The sequence below is a fragment of the Gorilla gorilla genome, chromosome 2 (assembly GCF_029281585.2).
Source record: "Gorilla gorilla gorilla isolate KB3781 chromosome 2, NHGRI_mGorGor1-v2.1_pri, whole genome shotgun sequence".
Lineage (NCBI taxonomy): Eukaryota > Metazoa > Chordata > Mammalia > Primates > Hominidae > Gorilla > Gorilla gorilla.
The window spans coordinates 161,259,364-161,272,910 of record NC_086017.1 but is presented as its reverse complement, the minus strand read 5'-3'; the positions used below and the strand labels follow the sequence as shown (position 1 = coordinate 161,272,910).

Genomic DNA, 13,547 nt, shown 5'->3' with positions numbered 1-13,547 from the left:
TATCTAACTACATGCTTGTTATGACGTTTCAGGGGTAATCCTGTGACAAACCAGGCATGGAGAGCTAGCTGTGAAATTCCAGAGATGATCTCAAGGTAATTAGTCTACAGCCCAGCCACTGCTGAGATGACACCAGCACACGCTCCAGGTGGACCATGACTCAAGACGGCCACCAGAACAAGGCACACAGACCTTACACCCAGCACCATGCCCGCATGACTCCCTCTCCAAGTTCCTCTTTTAAGCCCCTCCCCCCCAGCCTAAAGTTTGAAATGTTTCTTTTAAGGAATGAGCCTGGCCATTTCCCCAACCGCTGGCTTTTGGAATAAAGCCACTTTCCTTTTACTGCATCTTGTCCTCGTTCATTTGGCTTTACAAGCAGTGATCAGCCGAGCTTGCGTTTGGTTACAATCTCAAAAATTATAACTTGTCTTATGTATCTACTATCAGTCCAGTTAAGAAGAATACAAAGATGTGTACTGCTGTTCAGAGACCAAAGGGGCAAAGGCATTATTTTAGTAAATACAATACCTTTTGAAAATACTGTTTTCCAAGTAGTGTTCTTATAATAAATTTACAAGGACAGTTAAAAATGCAAGATGTTAATGTTAGATTATGATATCTCTTATGCGGGCTTCGGAAAAAAAAGTGCACTAAAGCTTAGAGTATTTAAAAGCTATTTTAAAAAGTTAATGTACATTTTGTTATATTCTTGTTGATATAAAAATATTAACCTGGGGTGTACAGCTTCAAACTTCAGATATTCATCTGTTCCAGATTTAGCTAAGTGTTTGAAGATAAGTACAGTCACTGAGATCTAGGGTTATTATGGTTTCAACATATAATCACCATCAAATTCATGTGAAAGATCTTATATTTGTACATGGGTGATTTTATGTTGCTTATGGCATTTATGAAATAAGGTACCTTGCTCTTCACTATTCAATAGTACGATCAATGCAACAATACCACAGTACTAACGGGGTTGCTAATCTACTTCCATATTTCCTCCACGTGAAATTTTACTGGTAGCTTTGGTCTTCTTTCTGTGCCATGGGAGTGTTGACATTTTTAATCCAACTACCTTGTAGCATAAATGACTGTTAACAAAGGTACTTTGAGTTTCTATGTAAGAGCGAAGGGTGAAATGCCAAGGAAGGCTCACAACATGGAAGTAATCCCGGCAAGGATAGAATGAAAATTCTGCAATTCTGAAAGGTGCCTGATTTGCTAAGCAGGTTCCTAAAATGGCTCTGATGCTGGACAAAGAATGAACAATTTGTTGTAGATGAATAGAAGAGAACATGTGACCATCATTTGCCGTATTTTCCCATCCTGCTCGCATTTTTAATTCAATGAATGCTTATCAAGCACCAACATGTGCCAAGCCCAGACACTGAGGTAATGAATGTAAGCACAGAGATCTCCATTGGAAGCCCAAGTCAGGCCAGAAGACAAGACTTTGTCTCTAACTAGACAGCTCTTAAGGGAATGAGGTTGACATCCAGTTCAAGGAGGACTAAATGTGCCATAAATCGATGTGGTTACTCTAACAGAGAAGTCCTACTGGGGATCATAACAAGCAAGTAAATCTTATTTTGGAAGGATAAAGGTCCTTTAGAGGGTGTCAGAGTAATTTTTCTCCTGGAGTGAATTCATGTATCTGGACTACCTCTGCTCCAGCCCCCAAGACCTTGACTCACATTTTTTCTCCTCCCCTTGCCCTACTGACCACCACCACTCCTCACACCATCCCCTGGTACAACCTTTGCCTACCCTCACTAAACCACCATCTGCTCCTGACTGCTTGTCCTATCTGGACCCTATTGCAGGAGCCCATATCCTTGGTATGATCCTCAAAATTTATATCATTATTACAAGCCATTAACATAGAAACTGTAATATTCCAGAGTCATGTCTGAATTTTACTTTTATATTCCATACTGAAAAAAAAGCTTCACCTAGAAATTTTGCTTAAAGAATTAAAGTGTAAACAGAAAGATAATTCATAATTTAAGTAATTCATATTCCTTAATGCAACTGTAATAACTTTATGTAAGATCCTATGCCATGATGCCCAAACACTTGGATTTTGAGCTAACAAATAATATGACTATACAGTATCAACAATATTTATACCACAGAGGGAGAAGGATGTATTGTATAACCTTATTTCCAATGATAAAGCAAGCATCTGAGCCTGGCATCATTTCAAGTGTGAGAACAAGCATTGGTGCTTGCTAACTAGTCAAGTTGTGTATATGTTTCAATAGACTGCTACTTTTATTCCAGGCTTGCTTTTTGACCAGTGACCATTTAAATGTATGTCTTAATTTGATTTTTTTTTCTTTGCTACTTACCAAGGACAATACTCTGGAAAGCCAGTACAGAAAGAGTGAGACCTGACATGTTCCCCTTTTAATTTCTCAGTATTGATGATTTTATGGTTAGACCTGCGTGCAGAGAAAATAAAGGGAGAAAGTCATGCAAAACAAATTATTACCTGTCAAACTCTTTTTTTTTTAATTTAACATTAGAGATCATAGCCCCAACAAATGGATTTTTTTCCTCTCTATTTAAAAGCACTCTCTTCTGATTGATATTTAATGCTTACAGTGACCACACGGGACATGTATTGTTTGCAGCCATGTAAACTGCCTTCATTTAAAGGGTTCAATATAAAAGCCCAGAAGGACAATTCATTTATTTAGTTGCCTTTGGTCAAAACTGAAACAGTTCCTGGGCACTTTAAAGGAATATTGATCATTCAACCCACTATGCTATTTGCAGAAAGGCAGATGAAACCACTTTGTGCCTTTCATAAAAATCCTTTCAATTATAGTTGAAAGAGCTTTATTTACACCTGCCAACGCTGCCTTTTATGTCTCTGCTTTACTTTCTGCAGAGATAATCTTTGTTCCATCATGTCTTTTAAAAAGTGTAGGTCACAATGAATAATGATAGAACTCATGAGGAAATATGGGACTCCATGGGGGACAGTTTCAGTTCCTTCTTGAGATTGTCATTAGGGCTGTTCCAAAATACTCCATACACATGGTAGGATTGCACCTCTCTGCCTACAGGAGGTTAGGAGTGGTCATAGGACATGCTCTGACAGAGAGGTGTACATGGAAGTGATGTGTGTCACTTCCAGGCAGGTTTAAAAGCCAGTGTGTACATGGCCATATTCTCTTTTCCCACTGCCGTGACAACCTGCCATGGTCTAGAGAGCAGCTTCTTCAGCCTGAGTCCTAGAGAGAAGACATAAAGCAGTGGAGCAAAGCTCCTGCTGGCCCTTGATGGACAATGGCACAATTATACACCTTTGCTGTTTCAAACCATCGAGATTTAGGGGCCAAGTCCCAAGGAGAAACCGTCTTGTAAGTGCCGATTAGAAGAGAAATTTGTTTAGAGATCACAATAACCAAATGAGAGCATTGTCTTTTATATAAATTGAATAAATAAGTTAAAATTCTGTATTTATATAATGATTGACCCAGTCCCTTCTCCCTCCCAGCATTATTTTTATTTTTAAATAGGAGAAATCATGTGACCTTTTGGGACACAAACTGCCGTTACCACTTTCATTTTGAGATGTATTTCTTTAACAGCAATTTTATTACTAAAGAACATGTGCCCCCAGCAAAAGAAACGACCATCAGAGTGAACAGACAACCTACAGAATGGGAGAAAATTTTTGCACTCTACCCATCTGTCAATGGGCTATTATCCAGAATCTACAAAGAACTTAAACAAATTTATAAGAAAAAACCAAACAACCCCATCAAAAAGTGGGCAAAGGATATGAATAAGACACTTCTCAAAAGAAGACATTTATGCAGCCAACAGACACATGAAAAAATGCTCATCATCACTGGTCATCAGAGAAATGCAAATCAAAACCACAGTGAGATACCATCTCACACCAGTTAGAATGGCGATCATTAAAAAGTCAGGAAACAACACGTGCTGGAGAGGATGTGGAGAAATAGGAATGCTTTTACACTGTTGGTGGGAGTGTAAACTAGTTCAACCATTGTGGAAAACAGGTGGCAATTCCTCAGGGATCTAGAACTAGAAATCCCATTTGACCCAGCCATCCCATTACTGGGTATATATCCAAAGGATTATAAATCATGTTACTATAAAGACACAGGTACGTGTATGTTTACTGCGGCACTATTCACAATAGCAAAGACTTGAAACCAACCCAAATGTCCAACAGTGATAGACTGGATTAAGAAAATGTGGCACATATACACCATGGAATACCATGCAAGCCATAAAAAAGGATAAGTTCATGTCCTTTGCAGGGACATGGATGAAGCTGGAAACCATCATTCTGAGCAAACTATCACAAGGACAGAAAACCAAACACTGCATGTTCTCACTCATAGGTGGAATTGAACAATGAGAACACTTGGACACAGGGTGGGGAACATCACACACTGGGGCCTGTCATGGGGTGGGGGGGGAGGGGGAGGGATAGCATTAGAAGAAATACCTAATGTAAATGATGAGTTAACGGGTACAGCAAACCAACATGGCATATGTATACCTAGCTAACAAACCTGCACGTTGTGCACATGTACCCTAGAACTTAAAGTATAGTTAAAAAAAAGAAAAAAAAAGAACATGTGGCCCTGAGCAAGCCACTTAATTTCTCTAGGCCTCAGTTCCCCTGCATATGGAGAAGGAAGGAAATGGAGTAGACGCACCAGACTCCCTCCCTGTGGTCTCCTGCAATATATTAGCTCATTTAGGCTTTTAAAACAATATACCATAAACCAGGTGTCTTATAAACAACAGAAATTTATTTCTCATAGCTCTGGACGCTGGGGAGTGTAAAGTCAAGGCACAGGCAGTTTAGGTGTCTGATGAGAGCTGCTTCCTCACAGGCAGCTATCTTCTCCCTGTAACCTCTCATGGCTGAAGAGGCGAGGATCACTCCAGACTCTTTCATATGGGCACTAATCCCATCCATGAGGGCCCCACCTTTGTGACCTAATCACCTCTCAAAGGGCCTACCTCCTAATACCATCACCTTGGGAGTTAGGATTTCCAAACAGGAATTTTGGAGGAACATAAACACTCAGTTAAGCAGTAGCAGTCTGCGTTTAATACATAGTTCACAGAAATTAATAGAAAATTAAATGAAACCTAAAACTCAAATCTTTTAGCTCTTCTTCTAGTTCCTGAAAAGTGTTATTAAAGCGTATAGCCATTTTGTTATGAGACCGTATCTTCCTATGAGAGAGAAGCCTAATGTGAAAAAAGGAGAATTTTCGAAGAAATGAAAGAGTTTAGGAAAATTTTGGTTTTTTTTTTTTGTTGTTGTTGTTGTTTGTTGTTGTTGTTTTGTTTGTGTGTGTGTGTGTGTGTGTGTGTGTGTGTGTGTGTGTTTTGAGATGGAATCTCTCTGTTGCCCAGACTGGAGTGCAGTGTCACAATCTAGGCTCACTGCAACTTCCGCCTCCCAGGTTCAAGCAATTCTCCTCCCTCAGCCTCCCAAGTCGCTGGGATTACAGGCGCCCGCCACCATGCCAGCCTAATTTTTTGTAGTTTTTTAGTAGAGACGGGGTTTTGCCATGTTGGCCAGGCTGGTCTTGAACCCCTGACCTCAGGTGATTCACCCACATTGGCCTCCCAAAGTGTTGGTATTACAGGCATGAGCCACTGTGCCCAGCCTTGTTTTGTTTTTTAAATGAACTTTTGATTGAAGTATACCCTACATATGAAAAAATGCACAAATCAAAAGTGAACAGCTTGGTGAATTTTCTCAAAGTGAAAATTCACATTGTAACCAGCACCCAGAGCAAGAAGCAACATGATCAATACCCAGAAACCCTCCTCACACCACCAGTTGACACAAAGGCTGTCACCATGCTGACTTTCTGTAGGCTGACTTCTAATGGCAGAGATTAATTTTGCTACTTTTTAACTTCATTGTTGAGTACCAGATGCACTCTTGCATCTTCCTTCTTTAGTTAACAGTGGATTTATCCAGGGTTTGCATGACATCACAGTTTGGTCCTTGTCATTGCTATATAATATTCTGCTGTGTGACTTTACTAAAATTTAGTCATTCTACCGTGATGAACACTGGGATGTTTTCAGGTTCGGGCTACTATTAATAGTGGACATTTTAAGTCTTTTGGTTAATATTTTTTGCCCTACATTTTCAGATTGAGGGTTCAGGAGGTAGATCTCTTTAAACCTAAGTAAGAGGACCTAGGTCTGTGGCAAAGCTTGCATGTTGGAGTATCTCTCTAGGGTTGAAGGAGAGAAAGCAGTTCTAAAGTCCCAGGTAGGGAAAGGAGAGAGGAGAAAAGGAGAAAGGGAGGGAGGAAAAGAAGGAAAAGAAGAAGAAGCAGAAGCTCTATGGAGCCAGAGGATTCAGTACTGGTAAATTGTACTCCTAGCTAGGAGATGCCATTGTCCTTTTAGTTTAATCCTTTGAACCCACAAGCTATATCATGTGGAATTCCCTAGGAAGCATTTTTCTGGAGCATCATTGTTATGTCAATGTAGCAAGTCAGTAAAGATGGTAGATGCTTAGAAGAAAAATATTTTTTTAGACTTGCTATTGAAAATTGACGTAATTGGGCTGGGTGCGGTGGTTCACACCTGTAGTCCCAGCACTGTGGGAGGCCGAGGCGGGCGGATAACTTGAGGCTAGGAGTTCGAGACCAACCTGGGCAACATGGTGAAACCCCGTCTCTACTAAAAATCCAAAAATTAGCCAGGTATGGTAGCATGTGCCTGTAATAACAGCTGCTCGAGAGGCTGAGGCATGAGAATTGCTTGAACCTGGGAGGTGGAGGTTGCAGTGAGCGGAGATCATGCCACTGCACTCCAGCCTGGATAACAGAGCGAGACTCCATCAATAGAAAGAAGGAAGGAAGGAAGGAAGGAAGGAAGGAAGGAAGGAAGGAAGGAAGGAAGGAAGGAAGGAAGGAAGAAAGAAAAGAAAGAAAGGAAAGGAAAGAAAGACAGAAGGAAGGAAGGAAAGAAAGGAAGGAAGAAAATTGAAGTAATCCTGAGCACAAATACAGTATGTCAATCACTAAATGAAAATTGCATTAAAATTCATAATGGAGAGGGAGCGTGAGCAATTGCCAATTCACCTGCTCCCATTTTTGATAGATCTTGAAATATCCCCCATCCCCAACTTTGAGTGTGTAATCCTACTTAAAAAATAGCAGCTGATCATTAAGCATGACTTTGCCGTTTTCTTCATAAAACCATGAAATTAGGAGAGAATAAATCAGAGATTGCATGCCCAAAAGCTTGTCAATTCAAATAGTAATACTTGCTTTTATTACTGAATATGGGGCTTTTTTTTCTATGTCTCCTAGAATGCCAAAGCCTTCTGTCATACAACCCATACCATTTCACCCTGAATATCCAATATCCAGTCCCTCTCTTCGGTTGTGTTTCCTCTTTATGCATGCTTTGGTGAGTTAACCCACTAGTTATTGGCCAGAAGAAAGCAGTTGTTTAGATAATGTAACTTGTTGACCAAAACAAAAACAAACAAACAAAAAGCCAAACTCTAAAATATTTAAAGAGGCTTATTTTGAACCAAATCTGAGTGACCATGACCCAGGGTGGGCATAGTCCCAGGAGGTCTTGAGACCATGTTTCCAAGGTGGTTGGGTTACAGCTTGGTTTTATACATTTTAGGGAGACAGAAGTTACAGGTGAAGACATAAATCAATAAATCAATACCTATAAGGTATGCACTGGTTCAGCCTGGAAAAGTGGGACATCTCAAAGGTGGAGAGGGAAGGTGGTACTTACAGGTCATTGGTGGATTCAAAGATTTTCTGATTGTCAATCAGTTGAAAGAGTTCAGCTTTGCCTAAATGGTTGAAGTCAGCAGAAAGAAATGCTTAAGTTAAGATAAGAGGGAAAGGGGGTTGTGGAAGCCAATGTTCTTGCTATGTAGATGAAGCCTTTGAACAGCAGGCTTCAGAGAGAGTAGACGGTAAACGTCTCTTTTCAAACCTTAAAAGTATCAGACTCTCAGGCAAATCTCTCCTGGATCAGGAAAAGACCTAGAAAGGGAAGGAGATTCTCTACAGAATGCAAGTTTCTCTCTCAAGAGACAGCTTTGAGGACCGTTTCAAAATATGTGAATGAAATATATTTTGGGGTAAAATACTTTTGATTTCCTTCAGGGTCTGCTATGTGCCATGTGATGCTATACCTGAGTCAGGTGGGAATTTGGTTTTGTATTGCCACAGAGAGTCTGTGTTGTCAGTCTTATGATCTCCATTTTGATGTTAATGCCAGTCAGTTTTGCCTAAACTCTAAAGGGAGGGGGTTATAACATACCACCCTTCCCCTCATGGCCTGAACTAGCTTTTCAGGTTTCTTTGGGACTCCCTTGGCCAAGAAGGAGGTCCATTCAGTCTGTTGGGAGCCTTAGATTTTTATTTTTGGTTATGTCTGCCTATTAATGTTGATCAAAAAAGCCTAACTCTGTAAAATATTTAAAGAAATTTATTCTGAGCCAAATATGAATGACCATGGCCCAGGGCACCATCCCAAAATATGTGCCCTGGGCCATGGTCACTCATATTTGGCTCAGAATAAATCTCTTTAAATATTTTAAAGAGTTTGACTTTTTTTTCATCAACAAACTTACTGAGTACTTTATATACATTCTCTCTAATCCTTCGCACAATTTTGGGTGTTATTATCTCTGTTTTGCAAATCAGAAAACTGAGGATCAGTGAGGTATTTATAAGACTCAAAGTCAATATTTAGATCTGTCCTTGTCTTTCATCTTTCCACCTGGAATATGTCTGTGCTGAAACTTATATTCTCAACCCAAAGTTATAGAGATGTATTAAATGGTGCCTGGTATCCTTAGAGTACTCATTCTTATTGGGAGGCTATTTTGCCCCTCAGGGGACATTTTGCAATGTCTGAAGACAACTGGAGTGAGGAAGTTACTATTAGCATCTACTGGATAGAGGTCAGGAATGATGTCAAATACCTTCCAACACACTGGCAGCCCGACACAGCAAACAGCACAGCAAACAGCAAAGCTTGAGAAACCTGCCTTGCAGAGTAGTTGCCCATCATAATAGTGTTTATTAAGCCTATGAGAGTGTTGAACTATATTTGAAGGTGGCAATGAGGAACAGTTGAAAATATATCAGGAATCAGAAGTTCTGTGTTCTAGTTCCAGATCCAGGACTAACAAAACCTCAATTTCCCTGTGAGTAAATTGGTGACAATAGTATCTGTTTTATCTATTTATTAATTCATCAAATTTGTATGTATTACCTTCTATGCATGAGGCAGTACTCTAGATATGGAATGTGCAACAAGGAAGAAAATAGGCATCATCCCTGCCTTCAAGCAGCTTAGTGGAAAACAAAAATAAATAGAACTATGGGGTACTGTGGAGCACTCTGGTAACCTAGCAAAGAGAAACCTAATTTAGTATTGTATAGTCAGAGAAGTAACCTCTTAGCTGACAATCAGAAAAAAGAATTTAGGCAAGCAAAGGAGAAGGAGAAAAAGTAGAGGCTAGGACAGTGTTTGCAAAAGCACAGGTGAGAAAGAGCATGGAACAATCCAGGAACTGAAAAAATATGCAGTATGACCAGACAGTAGAATGTGAAGGGAGGAAAGAGATGTGCCCGGGGAGGAAAGCAAAGGTCACCTCTTGGAGGGTTTTGAGGGTCAGCCTAAGGAGGATGGAGGCAAAGGGAAAAAAATGAAAGGTTTTAAAAGCAGGGGGCTGGCATGACGAGATTTGAATTTTAGAAAACCATTTAGGCTGCAAGGTGGAGAATGGATTCTAGAGACTGTGAGACCAGTTGGAAGTTTGTTACTGCTGTCTCAGCAAGAGGTCATGGTGGCCCACAACTCAGGTAGAGGCAATGGGATAGATAGAAGTGAATGCATATAAAAGAAGTTCAATTAATTTTTAATGCTGGGGTGTTGACAGTGTTGACAAGATATCCCTGTCTTAGAGCAGCAGAGTTTCCAGAACAAGGGATGACTGCCACTGCTGTGTCTGAAAGCTGGAAGTATCTCCAGTCCGCTCACCAGGTTGGATTCTGTGCAGGCCTGTGTCTTTGCCTCATTACAGTGAAGTTTTGTGATGTCTGAATAGCAGGACCTAGGTCACATGTCCACACTCAAGCAGCAAGGAATGTTGGTAAAGTGAGTCTCTGGCATCTCCTTGAGAAGAATGCCCTAAACTTGGAAAGGATGCTGCAAGAAGAAAGGCAAATATGCCCCTACAGTAGCCATGGGGAGTGATTTGCTAGAACCTATTTAGAAAGCAAACCTGAAAATACCTTACAAATTAAAAATATTCTTTCTCCTAAAAACCCCACTTCTTGGAAGCTATTCCCTAGAAGTAAAATTATCCATACTTAAGAACATATGTGCATTGAGATATTATGATAGCATTGTTCTTTGGGCAAAAATTTGGTAACAAAGTGAATGTCTTTCAATGAAAAAGAGTTGAGTAAGTTGTGCTGCATTTATGCCACTAAATATGTACTCAACCTAAAAAAAACTGAGTTGGAGTTAAACCCAGTTGGGACTGGGACTCTGAAAATCTGAGAGGGACATGCTGAGCCACTTCAATATACATCTCCTTATATGTAGCATAGATCTTGATGTGTACCACCTCTCTGGGAATGAGGTGAGAGGGGTCTTCTTAGTACCACTGGCTCATCCCTCCTCCTCATTCAACACTCCCATCCAGATTCAAATTGCTGCAAGTCTAGCTCATAACTGCTGTTTCACTTTGGAGCACACTCTACCCAAATAGGCTGGCCCACCGATGATCTCAAATTTACCAAGCTTCAGTTTACTCAGTTTCCCATGGAAGTGTGGCTCCTGGTCTTGAATCTATTCTCCATCACCATTGGGCCCAGTGGGCTCTGTGACTCAGCCCCATCCTGCAGGAAGCAAAGTAGCAGAGAAGCACCCGAAATAAATTCCTGGATCTGAGCTAAAATGCCTCTTCCTAGAATTCCTGAGTAAAAGCTTAATTGTATAATAACAGCTTGGTGGTCTGTCTCAATCTGCTCAGGCTACTGTAACAAAATACCATAGAGTGGGTAGTTCATACAACAGATATTTATTTCTCACAGTTCTGGTGGCTGGAAGTCTAAGATCAAGGTGCAGACAGATTCAGTTTCTGGTGAGGGCCCTCTTCCCTGTTTGCAGATGGTTGTCCTCACATGGTGGGGGTAGGGAGTGTGCTCTGGTTTCTTCCCCTTTTTATTAGGGCACTAATCCTATCATGGAGAATCTGCCTTTGTGGTCTCATCTAAACCTATCTACCAAAGGCTACGTCTTCAAATACTATCACATTGAGGGATGGGGTTTCAACATATGAATTTGGAGGACACAAATATTTATGTCTCTGAGGCATTACAGTATGGTCATTAAGAAGACAGGCTCTGGAGCCACATTAAATCCTGGTTCTGCCACTCACCAGCCATGTGACCTTGGGCCAATTACTTAGCCTTTGTGTGCTCCAGTCTCCTCATATATAAAATGGGATAGGAACAGTACTATCTCATAAGGTTGTTATGAGGCTACGTTAGTTAACACATAATACATCTATAGAGTATGTCTCAGACATACAAAGAGCTCGATAAATGTTATCATCATCATTCCCTTCTGGATCCAGGTATGTCTCAAATTAATCTCTTCCCAAAATACTCAACCTGCAGGTACCCCAGCAGCTTTCTTTCTCTCCCAGCCTTTGGTAGAAATTCCGAGTTTAAAAACTAAACAAAGCTGTATTTATTACACAAACTATATTACAGTAATGGGGATTTATAAAGGACATGGCTGAAATTCTTGGGTGTGGGAGAACGAGGGAGGGATTTTAGAAGTTCACTACAGCCACCCCAGTTTGGAGGGTGCTCTACCCCAGTAGCGTTCTGTACTTGCAATGTTGCTATTTTCCATTTTCTAAAGCTTTATTTAACCATTGTAATTTGTGGCTTTCTCCAAGACTAAGTATAGAGCAAAACATAATAATGCAAACTGGCTCATGCTGAGCTGAAATGAGTAGTGTTCTCTCACCAAATCCTCTTGTGAACTTTAATAACTTCTTTAATTTCTCTGTTATTTTCCAATATTGTATACCTATTCCAGAAGTACTCATTTTGTCTTTCCTAAACCAACTTTCCTCTGCTGGGAAAATGACCAAATTATTCCACTCCTGTCCTCCTGCCACACCTCTAGTTTTTGGTTTTTCAGCTCCCATTCTGGGGTTTACAACCAATTTAGCAGTTGTTGATCACGGCGAGAGTGTATAATTGAGTCAGTACTGGAGATGAAATGACTTGTCAGAACAGTTCATGAGAGGGAAATGATTTTCAGGACAAGGGGAGAGAGAATGAGTGAGACTATACATACAATTGTACTTGCTTGTGGGTCATAGAGTGGACTCCAATGTAGAGTAAACTTGGGTCATTTTCTTTGATCTTCTGACACACTATTCCTTTTTTAAAAAATTAAAGGTTAGCCTCTAACAGATGGCAAGGAAGTTTCTTGTCTAGATTGAGTTGTGGAGACTGTGTTTAGACTATAAGCTCTTAGAAATAGCAAAATACTAAAGCAGAGTATGTCATGGGAACTCAGAAAATGTGAATTAAAATCTAGAGACAGAAAGAAAGAACCGTGCTTAAAAAAGATAGTGGGTTGGTCAGTGATTTCTTACGGCTGCTCTCACAGATTACATGCAGTAGCCGTGTCCTTTTCTGTATTTAGATTTTCCTACCAAAAAGAGACTATGTGGACATTTCAGAGTCCCATTATAAGAAGGGTGAGTAACTTGAGCTGAAGTTTAGGATGAAAGGAGCAGGAGAAACCTGGCTCCTTGCTGGGAGGCACGGGGCTCTGGAGTACCTTCCAGGAGAGTCTGAGATGCCCCCCTACCCACATTCCTTCCAGACCTAATTGCTTACATTTCCTTGAGCACTCTGTGTGCTTCAGCTCCTCTGTGCCTGAAGCATCTCTCCTTTGCACTCACTACACCCACCCAAACCCAATTCAAATAATGCCAAGTCTTCTCCAGCTAGAATTAATCCCCTCCTCCTCTGCATTCTCTTGGCCTGTCTTATCCTGCTCAGTTCTAATGATGCTCCTAAAAGCAGGCCCTGAGTAAAGGATTTGGGTATGAGAATTTATTCAGGAGGAGATCCCAGGAAACACTGTGAGGGAGTAGGAAGTGAGACCAAGAATGGAGAAAAAGCCAAAAAAACAGTGCTTTAATGAGCAGATTACTGCTATGAGCAAAGAGGGCTCAGCACCATTGGGAATGCTCTGAGTCCGAGTGGAACATGCTCAGTGTCCTACTGAAGAGCAAGGAACTGCCACCTTCATCGGTGATGAGTTGTGCTGGAGACTAAGTCTCTGGCACTTACAATCCGCCTATAAGGCACTGAGCTGCTCTAAAGCTAAAGAATGCCTTCAGGTCAAAAAATGCTAGAAGTTATAGCCTCTAGGGGACTTCCCACCTGTGAAGGGAAGGGGGTGGTCAAGGGGAT

At 40.8% G+C, this 13,547-nt stretch overlaps 1 long non-coding RNA gene across 1 annotated transcript in view; it reads right to left on the bottom strand.

The window, feature by feature from the left end:
- Positions 1–13,547, bottom strand: part of LOC109026164 (uncharacterized) — a 54,655-nt gene that overhangs the window by 23,699 nt on the left and 17,409 nt on the right. The window contains exon 2 of the long non-coding RNA XR_002005120.1: positions 2,361–2,453. This is a non-coding gene — a long non-coding RNA (uncharacterized lncRNA). The remainder of the gene's footprint in view (positions 1–2,360; positions 2,454–13,547) is intronic.